This window comes from Rhipicephalus microplus, chromosome 6, assembly GCF_043290135.1.
Source record: "Rhipicephalus microplus isolate Deutch F79 chromosome 6, USDA_Rmic, whole genome shotgun sequence".
NCBI classification, from domain to species: domain Eukaryota; kingdom Metazoa; phylum Arthropoda; class Arachnida; order Ixodida; family Ixodidae; genus Rhipicephalus; species Rhipicephalus microplus.
In genome coordinates, this window is record NC_134705.1 from 200,105,897 (window position 1) to 200,117,987 (window position 12,091).

Here is a 12,091-nt window from a genome sequence, read left to right on the forward strand (position 1 = left end):
CAATGTTACGAAATATTTTCTAAGTGAATCTTCGTAAACGGTGAATGCTGTTTTTGGTGTGTGTGCCTGTCATCTTTTGACTATGAATCTATTTGCTGTAACTTGTCTCATGTACGTTGTAGGATGTAATATTGGGAAGCGTATTTTGTGATCTATGGGATGTAGCATGTAATTCGTAGAACGTAGTATAGTGATGTATTCCTTTTGTATCGGCTATGCATTTCTTTTTTACGCATGGCATGACGGTTGTTATGTCAGTTTTCTACCCCACCCCTGTAACGGCCCAATCGGCCAACAATACCTGGAAATAAAAAAAATAAATAAAATTTACATGAGCATGGATATGAGATGACGTGGAAAGAACATGTACATTCGATGGTTCACACAAACACAGCCACACAAAAATGTGTCACTAAAGGACAGATACACATATCAATATTACAAGGTAAACAAGAGGCACAACTAAAACATGAACATTTCACATATTAACATGTTGACATGTCATTTCGGCCAGCGCATCGACACATCAGCCTACCTATACCAGGCCGGCTGAAGGACAAGTTTCACTCGTCTGCCACAGACCGACACAATAGGGCAAGACCATTGCCGAAGCAATTCTATTGAGTAACATAGTAAACTATGTTACTCTATGGTAATTCCTCTTCCCCGAGGAAGAAGAGCTCTTCCGGCAAAACAGACAGCAGCTCCGAGTACAATCGCTTTGTGGTTAGAAAAAGTTGATTATATTGAGACGCAACAAACCTATGGAACTAGCGTCTATATAACAAGCACTATGTATGTTTAGAAAAAATGTTTACCGATTTCGAGTACTTCGTACTCAACTATGGGAGAGCACTGGGCTGTCCTGCTAAAAGTCTAGAACTGCTGGATACTTAAATCGTCACCAGTGTATATGTGGCATTTATTACTTAGCAGACAAGTTCCAAGAAGTACCGCTTAAAATAGATTATTTTAGCGTAGAGAAGCATGTTTGTGTCTCTAGCTTTAGATAAAAAACTTGAGCGCCTTGGTAGGTTTCGTCAGAGATTCTGATACCGCTGGTAAGCCAAACATAGTGCGTCAACCAGTAACGACGAACCTTTAACGTAAAATACGCCTATTATGAACTGGGGACGAGTAGTGCGATTGATGTAAATTTTGTGGCGCATGCCCGTTTAGGATGAATGGTCCCGTACGGTGCTTCACCCCCTAAAAGTCCTAGCACCGCCCCTGTCCGTTTTTAAATGCGAAGCATTTCTTAGCGAACTTCGCCGATTTTGAACGTATCTATCTATCTATCTATCTATCTATCTATCTATCTATCTATCTATCTATCTATCTATCTATCTATCTATCTATCTATCTATCTATCTATCATCTATCATCTATCATCTATCTATCTATCTATCTATCTATCTATCTATCTATCTATCTATCTATCTATCTATCTATCTATCTATCTATCTATCTATCTATCTATCTATCCGCTTCCGTTTAGGTGCTCTCGCGGTCACACCCTTAACGTGGCGTGAACCAAAATTAGCATGGGAGGGTAAGATGGTTTGACGAATATGACGCGTTGATCAAGACATGAATAATGTCACAATCCCGTCGCGCACGTCGTCAAAAGCTTCCCGCCAGACAGTGGCACATACCCAGGGCCGGGTATGTGCCACTGGTATGCGGGTATGTGCCACCAGTGACTGACACTTAGTATCTACCCAGGAACGACGAGAACACACATGAGAAATCTTAACAAGCGAGCGTCAAGAAATACCCGACATCGGTAGCGTCACCCCGACGAATGCAAAGAATAAATTTCAGGGTCGCAGTTGGAATCGAACCCAAGCATTCTGCGTGGCAATGAGGCATTTTACCACAAAGCTACGCCAGGTCTCGTAACTACTTTTCAAATAGACGCGAATCTTCGTGAATCGTCAATAGTGGTTGCAGTGCTGCCTATACCCAATTTTGTGAACATTTCATAAAAATCCCTTGATGCAGCCGTCCCATCGAGATAACGTCATCTGTGGTTACTTCCTATGCGCCGAAGTTGATTTATGTAGCACTGTCCAGGGCCAGTATCCTCGCGAGCATCAGCGCTTCACATTACCTTCCGGTATGGCTAATAGGCATGTTCCAGTTGGCATCGTTGCGTAAGCGCAAACAACTGGCTGTATAAACATCTGCAACTCTTCTACATATTTCTGTGCGTGCAACATTTGTACATATAATAAGCGTCATTTCATGACGTGTCGCTCAATAAAAAATTGAAACACCGTGACCCCTCCCCTCGACGTGCTTCGCATAACGTCGATTCCCAGGTACGTGGAATCTGCCGAATTTTTATAGTGCAGGGTCCGCCTTCACATCTAAGCTCTCCCTGTTTACGCATTGGTTTCCGTAAAGCAGGAGTCCGTGGCTGTTTTCCGCAAGGTTGGCGATAATTGACACAATCGAACGCAGAGACAGAAGCAAGGAGAACTAAGAACTTTCCCTCAGTGACGTAAAGCACCTTCCTTGCGTTATCGTGAAGCAGTGCAGCGAAAGCGACTCGCGCACGAAAATTCACGTAGAAAAAATTCCTAAAATTTACATCAAGTCGTACGATATATAGAACTCCGTTTTTTTCTCAAGTACAATACATTCGGGTTCGACTAGAACATCTGCTTACAAGTCATATATTTATCAGCATATGGTATGCTTGAAACTAACAGAGCGTTACTCGTCCATTATAGTTTCATATGCATTTCATACGTAGACATTGTGCAGCCAAATATTAATTAATACGCTTGTTTCTTCAGTACTTCAGAAAGAGAGAACAGGAGGTAGTATAGTATCATCCAGGACAAAAAGTAATTAAGAAAAACTGAATAACCTTTCTTAAACTACCGTTTTTATTGTTTTAGCGCACTTTTCTTTTGAAGCTATCTCAATGCGAACCGTGTTTCACAGTATTAAATATCAAGATGTGAGCTACACAGTGGCATATGTGACATGCTTAATAGAGGTTCGCCAAGTGACATAACCATTCAACGGGTGCAGCTAAGATTTCAACATAACCGGGTTGGGGCCACCCGCCTTTGTATATGTGCGTGTGTGTGCATATCTGTGTGTGTATACCAGGTGTCTCGAGCAATGTGTCCGAAATTACCAAGAATCAGGGCAGTGTGATATATATTCCACAGCTTCACAGTTACTTCTGTAGCCACGGGCATCATTTAGGAGAGTAATCATCATTTACGAGAGTAATTGAGAAATCCAAAACAATTACCTTCTTATGTGGAAGAATTTGGTGGTTAAGTCAAATGGGATTGATTGATTGGTTTGATTGATTTGTGGGGTTTAACGTCCCAAAACCACCAATTGATTATGAGAGACGCCGTAGTGGAGGGCTCCGCAAATTTCAACCTCCTGGGGTTCTTTAACGTGCACCCAAATCTGAGCACACGGGCCTACAGCATTTCTGCCTCCATCGGAAATGCAGCCGCCGCAGCCGGAATTCGAACCCGCGACCTGCGGGTCAGCAGCCGAGTACCTTAGCTACTAGACCACCGTGGCGGGGCAGTCAAATGGGAGAATTGAATTCATTCATGCGAAAAACCCATCTCAACTTCGACATTTCGAAAAAGCTGCCTCCAGCAATAATTACGAAGCAGTGAAATTTACACCAGTTCAGCGGCGAAACTGAAGAGCGTCACTTCAGAATGAGAAGCCCCGAATGAGTGAGTGTCATTATACAGAAGGCGTTCACCGACATCGTTGTGTGGGTGTGTGGCTGCGTTTGCAGTTAAAGCATCAATGACACGCACACGTTAATGGACGTGGAAGAATTATACTTATGTAATAGTTGTTTTGAGCAGCGCCGTCATTCTGGTCGCCTGCTTATAGCGCTTACCAGTGCTTCGGTTCCAATTTTCGCCTTTGAATTCGACTGAACTTCGCTACGCCATCATATTGACTAAAGGCCATTTTTTTTTATATTTCTCAAAGCTACAATCACTTATTCGCATGAATACACAACTTTCCTGCTTGATATAACCGCTCAAGTACACTAATAAAAACGTTAACTAATTCGTCTTTCTTACAGTATAAAACGGTCATCGTTTAGTCATCTTGAGATGCCTGTGGCTATAGAAGAAGGAATTCCAAAGTCATCGAAGAAATATCGCATTTTCCTGATTTTTGGCACACTTCTGCACTCACCCAGTTATGTGCATACACTTATTAAAAAAGTACCAGCAGGACGTCCTAACCCCCATTCTGACTGCATCTATCTTTAAATTAAAGGCCGTAATCTTAAAGTTGAAGGCAGCGAGTACTCGAAAAGTGTCCTTGATCTTAACTACCAGCTTTCCACCATTTTTGCTAAATTCGGTATCAAAATTAAAAGCGACGAGAGTTCTTGCACCGGCTAATATTTTCAGCATTGGACAAAACGCAGCGAAGAACACGTCACTGAATCCATAGTTTCAAAGTGTCACTTTTAATTTATGAGTGAGTCTGGTAGCCTTAGGACGGCCTTCGGGTACTAGTCATTCAGCGAACGAAACAAAAGCACATGAAAAAAAACGTACGCAGAAAATTTTGTGAACGAGTTAAGCTCCAGGCCCCTTTACGCAGGAAAACACAGAAAACAAGCAACTACACGGAGCGTGAAAAAAAAAACACGATCAGGTAAAATTTACGGAAACACATCTAAAGTTCTTTCTCACACTAAAAGTGAAAAACGTATCTCGTAGACTCAATTTTGCGTAACAGCTAGTCATTCAATACATTGATGCATGTGTGCAGTTGAAAGGTTTCGTGGGCACCCGCGACGTCGATATGGTATATATGCTTAAAAGCATTCAGTCAATACAGTGCTCATCGGCTATTATAAAACTCGAAAGCCATATATAGGCAAGTGCACAATAAAAAAAAAAACTCAGGGCGACCTTAATGCACTCACCTAAAACGACCTCATATTGAAAACCATCCGCTGTGGATATTTTACCGTGCACTTTATGTGACGTGACCACCTCGAAGACTATTTGCTCGCGGCGGAATTTCGGTGGAGTTCAAGTCTAGAGGCCCCTGTGCTTAGACTTTGGCGCACACTAAGAAACCTCAGGAACTTAAAATTTCAGAAGCCCCACCTCCATACAGTCAATTCTTATAATTATATCACCTTTTGTTTGTTACATATCTTTTCAGGAGATGTTGGCACTTTTGTAGATCACCAGTTATTCCTACTCACGGATGTGAAAAACACAATGAAGAAGTTCTTGAACAAAAGAACAGCTATAAAATTCATAAAGGTCCACTCCCATAATAAGACGAACAACAGGATTATATATAGCTTCTTCAGATACCACTACAGTTCTCATAAGATGCAGCTGCACGAGCATTATATATGCTATACGATAACCCTGCACAAAGTTCAGTCACATAGCAGCTAGCACTCTAATTGGGAAAATGCATTATATGAACGCTGAATATAATTGTTTCCTGACGTAGACCCCCACCCGCCAAGGTGGTCTTGTGGTTAAGATTTTCGGTGGCTGACACGCAGGTTGCGGGATAGAATGCCGGCCGCGACCACCACATTTTCGATGGAGGCGAAAATTCTCGTGGCCCATGTACTTAGGTGCACAATAAGGAATCTAGGTGGGCGAAATTTCCGGAGCCCTCTTATGCGCGATCTCTCATATACTACGGGGCCTCTCAAACAAATCGCGGTTCTGGGACGATTCCCCCCGAAAAAATATCTGCACCCTCCCCTGAGACTTCCGTATGACAATGGCATTAATGCACACCTCAGGCTACGCAAACGATGTTCAATTCTGGGCGGATAATTTGCATCGTGCCGAGAAGGACTAGCCTCGTCGTCGGAGTCCACTCGCTTACGCAAGCTCGTTATACAGAGTCTCTAATACTATGTAAACAGCGTCCTCGACCGCATACACTTTGCATCGAGAACCATTTCATTATCATAATCAATAAGCTGTATGTGACACAGCGCACTTGCGTTTGGTGCGCGAGGCACTCAAATATTATCGCGGCTCGCTGCCAGTTTTCCGGTTCGAAGCCCCGACAAGGAGAGATCGTTTACTCTGCCGTCCGTCTCTCGCGACGTTCCTGAATACTGCGCGCCGACGCACGAATTAATCAGCATAACAGAGCGCGGTGTTCAAGGAAACGTGGCCGACATACTAAGTGGCGCAAAATAATAAAACGCCCCGTGCATGTTCGGCTGGCTCCTTCGCCTATGGTAAACAGTCTGCGCGCTGGCTTGAACGGAAAGAAATTATTAATTAGATTGTCCCCGCTTTCGTCTGCTTCAGAAGGACAGTCTGTTGGGCTGGTTGGTCTACTATCGTTTAATTAAATTTAGTGCATGAAATTAGCTCACGCAGACGAAGAGAACACGAGCCGAAGAGGACGAACACAAGAGAGCGATCTCGTCTTCGTCTGTTTGTGTGTGCATTCGTGAGAGAGTGTGCGTGCATGAGTAAGTGAGTGTACCGAGTGTAGCGAGTATAGCGAGTATAGCGAGCGTAGCGAGCGTAGCGAGTGTAGCGAGTGTAGCGAGTGTAGCGAGTATACCGAGTATAGCGAGTGTAGCGAGTATAGCGAGTATAGCGAGTATAGCGAGTGTAGCGAGTGTAGCGAGTGTAGCGAGTGTAGCGAGTATAGCGAGTATAGCGAGTATAGCGAGTATAGCGAGTATAGTATAGCGAGTGAGCGAGCGTGCGTCAAATTTTATTTTCTTGCAGCAAATATGGGGTGATCAATTAAAGCACCCACACAAGAAGAAAGCATGAACAGACGAGGAAAGTGCTCTTTCCTTCTTTTTGTGTACTCTTCGTGTGTGTCTATTTTTTGCACTACATTTAGTTTAATGATGCTTCTGCTTCACCCGACTACTACGGCTTTCCCATCTCCCAAACTGTTGCGCGCGTTATTTATTTATTTATTTATTTGTCATACTGTTAACCCTCACTTGAGGGTCGTTAAAAGGAGGGTGAAGAATTGAGTTGCACAAAATTAAATATTTGAAAAATCGTAAGATGTACTCTGTAACATATAGCATAAATATATGTTTGTACAAATGTAAAGAAAAAAGCGAACTTCACAAGCAGTGACACTCCAATTAAACTGAAAGGGCAAGGGGCCCAGCCACGAACGGATGACACGGGCAATTGAGCGATGTCACCCGTGCTCGGCTTCGTCGCTCGTGCTTTTCAATCCGTATTAAGTCCCTTTCAGGATCAAACGCATCATTTACCGCGCTTAATCTTTCGCTGAATTGTTCATTAGGAAAAAAAATATTGACTGTAATCAGCTTCTTTGTTTATTACGAGTGAAATGAATGTACTGTATTTAGTTATTTTTAAAAATCAGGTAATAATTCCTGGGTAATTAATTGGGGAAGTGGGGGGGGAGATTGCGAGGCAATGGAGAAAATCTATAAATGAGAAGGCAACAGGGATCAAGGAGTGGTGAAACAACAATGCTTAACGAAACAAAATACAAAAATATAACGTATTAAAAAACGAAAAATAAAATCAAACACATTATTTTGCGCTTCGGTTGTTGCTGTCGCATTCATTGCTTCACGCTTGCGGCAAAACTGACTTTTTCTTTATTCCTTCGCTCTAGTTCGGTTATGCACAGAGCTCTTCCCTTTGGCGTATCTGGTAAACAAACGTTGGGTGTGTCACGTTACATCTTCAAGCCTCATTAACCTCGTGCAAGAAAAGGACGATGCATAAATGCTTGAAGGATGCTTAAGATTCGCCTTTGAGTGTTTGAAGCAATAAAATTGTGAGGCCTCGCTCACACCACCCTCTCTTTCGCTCGTCATGCTTCCCTTCAGTCGTGCCGTGTGTGAAGTAATGTCTGCGGGCCTAACATTGGTCATTCTATATTCTCCTAGAACGCCAGCTGCAAGTAAACAGTTGCGAATTGCTCGGCGCCATAGTTCAACACTTTGCGAAGTACCCATTAAAAGTGTAAGGCAATCCTCGCCCTTTCGCTGCTTCGTATTTTGTTCACGCGGCACCTTATCTATGGTGCTACTTCATAAAAAAAAGCCAGGCCTGATATAGTTGTCGTTGTGTAGATTTAAAAAAGGAGCCAGATTTCAAGCTAAATGTAGCTAGATAGAACAAATTCAGTATTACGAACAGAACTTTTAATTATATACAATAAATATCAGTGATAGCGTGCAAAAACAAAAAAAATTGCTGACTTTTCAAGGTACAGGAAACTTAAACAAAATAATACTTAGTTTGTTAGTGAGTGAGTAAACGAAACATTAAGAAGATGCATTAACTACAAAGGGAAACCATATCACCATTTCACCAACGCATTCTCTAGCGCGCACACGGTGGAGCTGTATGCCACAATCAACGTTTTTTTTTTGTCTGCAACGCACGTTTCGCTTTAACATTATTATGAAATATAAGTACAGTTTAAACCTTAATAAGGTACATTTTCTGGCATTATATAACCTAAGAATACCTCATAAAAAGCAGTACATAGTACTAGACCCAGATATCAATGGCTAATACCTTTTTCACGCACCAGCCTGTGATATGTGTCGTGCGCGAAGCTTCAAAGTGCGCGCCATTCAAAGTGCGCGCCATACAAAGTGCGCGCTTGAAGCAGACAACGACGAAGGTAGCACGAGCGCTGAGTAGCGTGGCGGCGAAGGTACGAGAAGGAACGAGGAAGACGGGGCTCTCGACTCGGCCGTTGGGTTCCGGACCCGAGCCTAGTAACAGTCGAGCCCGGCCTACCTGCCACGTTCTACCTGCCACGGCCGTGCGTCGCTGACGTGCTGCGGCTTCAAAGCATCCTGTGCTTGAGGACACGCGGAGCTGTCGGGCTACGGGCACGAGTTCCAGCAGAGGTGTCCGGCCGGGACGCGGCCGGTGGTAGTGCCTGGTCTACCGTGCCAACTGGTCCACCTCGTCTACCGTGCGAGCAACGCGGAGCTGTCGGGCTACGGGCACGAGCTCCAGCGGATGTGTCCAGCCGCGACGCGGCTGCGGTGGCGGAGCCTACCCATCAACTAGTCGCCTGGTTGACCGTGCGGACAACGCGAGCCAGCTCAAGACGTAGCAACGAACCTCGGTGAGACCGACCTCATGTCTTGTGTCCATGCTAAAAGGAGGGACGGCTAGCTTAGGACTTTGATAGTTCACAGAGACAGTGAAGGATTCTTTAAATAGCCTGTCCATGTTATGTGTGTTCGTTTTTTTTGTGTGTATAAAGTGTGGCGTACAAACGGCCTCGTCTTTTCGTGGGAGTCTGGGGCGACGGCTCGGACACCCATTAACTAAGAACCTGCAATGTAACACTGGCGTCCGCTGCGACAGGACGAGGCCATTTGTATCGCTTGAGTGAGGCTGACGATTAGTGAGGAAAAGATGAGCTCGACAGATTTAATGGCGTTGGCCATGCGCATGGGTTTGGAAGGTGCCGAATTGAAAACTTGGATTGATGAGCGAGAAGCTCGAGCTCGTGAGGAAAGGGCGGCAGAAAGAGAGGCGAAGAAGGAACAAATGCAGTTGCAATTACAAGTAGAGGAGCAGGCCCAAAGGACGATCCAATTGCGCCTTCAACTGACTCAGACTGAAACCGCCAGAGAGCCTGTCGGGGCAGACATAGGTCGATCATCAAGGGTGTCTTCCAACGTCAATCCTCATAATTTTATACCAGGATTTGATGAAAACCGGGATGACCTAGATGCGTACTTAAAAAGGTTTGAGAATGTGGCGACAGGGCAAGAGTGGCCTAGAGACAAGTGGGCCACGGCTCTGAGTTTGTGCCTAAGCGGAGAAGCGCTAAAAGTGTTTGGTCGCCTATCCCCTGAAGATGCACTTGATTACGAGAAAGTGAAACTGGCTCTATTTCAGCGATTTCGCTTCACAGCGGAAGGGTACCGTGAGAAGTTCCGGCACAGTAAGCCTCAAGAGGGAGAAACCGGCCGGCAGTACGCTGCACGATTAATGAGTTTTTTCGACCGATGGGTGGAAATGTCGAAAGTAGACAAAGAATACGCGTCAGTTCGTGACCTGATTGTAGCTGAACAGTTCATCAGTAAGTGTCATGATCGAGTGGCGCTCTTTTTGCGTGAAAAGAATTGCCGTAAACTTGAAGAAATGGCTGAAGCGGCAGATCAGTTTTTAGAGGCACAGCGACAGTCTAACCTGCTTGTTTTCCGAGAAAAGGCTGAAAACGGCATGGCTGTGAAAAGTGGGAGCACGACCTCAAAAACTTCAGTGCAATGTTTTGTTTGCAACAAAATCGGCCATAAAGCCTCAGATTGTCGCGCTCGGACGAAGCAACCTTACTGTGGGCATTGTCGTAGGGCAGGACACGATACCCAAGTTTGCACCAAGAAACCCGCCACGTATAAAAAGGCTTCATGTATATTGTCCGAAGAGAACTCTAAAGACAATGATAACGCATCCGGCGGCGGGCCCGAGAATAATGTGTCGGGGGCAGTAAACACGCGACAAATGGCAACGAAATATCAGATGCCAGTTCTCCAGGGTCTCCTATTTGGTAAGCCTGTCTCGGTTCTTCGGGATACAGGAAGTAACACGACGGTTGTGCGACGTTCCCTCGTGCCCGACGAAGTGCTGACAGGAGCTATGACGACAGTATTTTTAGCCGATGGGAGCAGAATAAAAGTTCCCGAAGCAAAAGTGGAGATATTTTCGCCCTATTTTTCTGGCACGGTGATCGTTAAATGCATGACTTCCCCATTGTATGACGTCATCGTGGGAAACGTGCCAGGATCCCGTGATCCCAATGATCCAGATAGCAGGTGGAGCGAGGGACTGTCGGAAAGGAAGACGAAGTCTAAAAGCGTCAAGGAGAGATTAGGGGTGATGAAAGCAGATCGCTACGAGAAACCAATGATCAGCGTAGTCAAGAATTCAAGTACTTCGTTGGATTCGGTGAAAGCAACCGCTTTGAATATCAACCAACGAATCCTCAAGATTGAGCAGGCGGAGGACAAGAGCCTAGATCTCTGTAGGAACAAAGTTGGGCAGGTGTTTTTTGGGAGAGGATCGACAGAATATTCGTTTGTTATGCAAAAGGGAGTTTTATATCGCCATTATCGGTTATCCTCCGGCAAGATAGTACAGCAGGTAGTTGTTCCTCGCAAACTGCGGAGCCAAGTACTGCAGCTAGCTCATGAAAGTCTGATGGCGGGCCATCAAGGCATCAAGAGGACAATTGACCGAGTACTAGGATCATTCTATTGGCCAGGAGTTCAGGAAGAAGTAAAGAGATACGTGCGATCCTGTGACACTTGCCAAAGAGCATATCCAAAAGGTAAAGTAGGCAAGGCGCCTCTGGGCGTAATGCCGTTGATCGACACCCCTTTCGAGCGAGTGGCAATCGATATTATCGGTCCTTTAAAACCTGTGTCGAGAAACGGAAACCGCTACATATTGACCATGGTGGACTTCGCCACGCGCTACCCGGACGCGGTGGCCCTGCCAGCAATCGATTCGGCGACAGTAACAGAGGGCCTGGTGGAGATGTTCTCACGCGTAGGATTCCCGCGTGAAATTCTATGTGATCAAGCATCTTGTTTTACTTCCGAACTGATGAAAGAAGTCAACGAGTTACTGGCCATTAAGCACCTCAGTTCTACACCTTATCATCCTATGTGTAACGGGTTGGTGGAACGATTTAACGGTACGTTAAAACAGATGTTGCGGAAGCTCTGCCAGGAGGAACCAAAATCCTGGGATCGATTGCTTGCCCCACTCCTTTTTGCCTATCGTGAAGTGCCTCAGACCAGCACGGGATTTTCTCCCTTCGAACTTATTTACGGGCGTGACGTCAGAGGACCACTTAGTTTGTTAAAAGAATTATGGATTGGAGAACACATCGGCGACGAGGCGAAGACAACTTACGGATATGTATTGGATCTGCGAGATCGTCTTGAAAAAACACTGCAGTTGGCTCATGAGAACTTGACACGAGCAAGAAAATCACAGAAGCAATACTATGATCGGCGAAGCACGAAACGTCAGCTTGAAGTAGGCGACCGGGCCCTTATTCTACTCCCTACTAC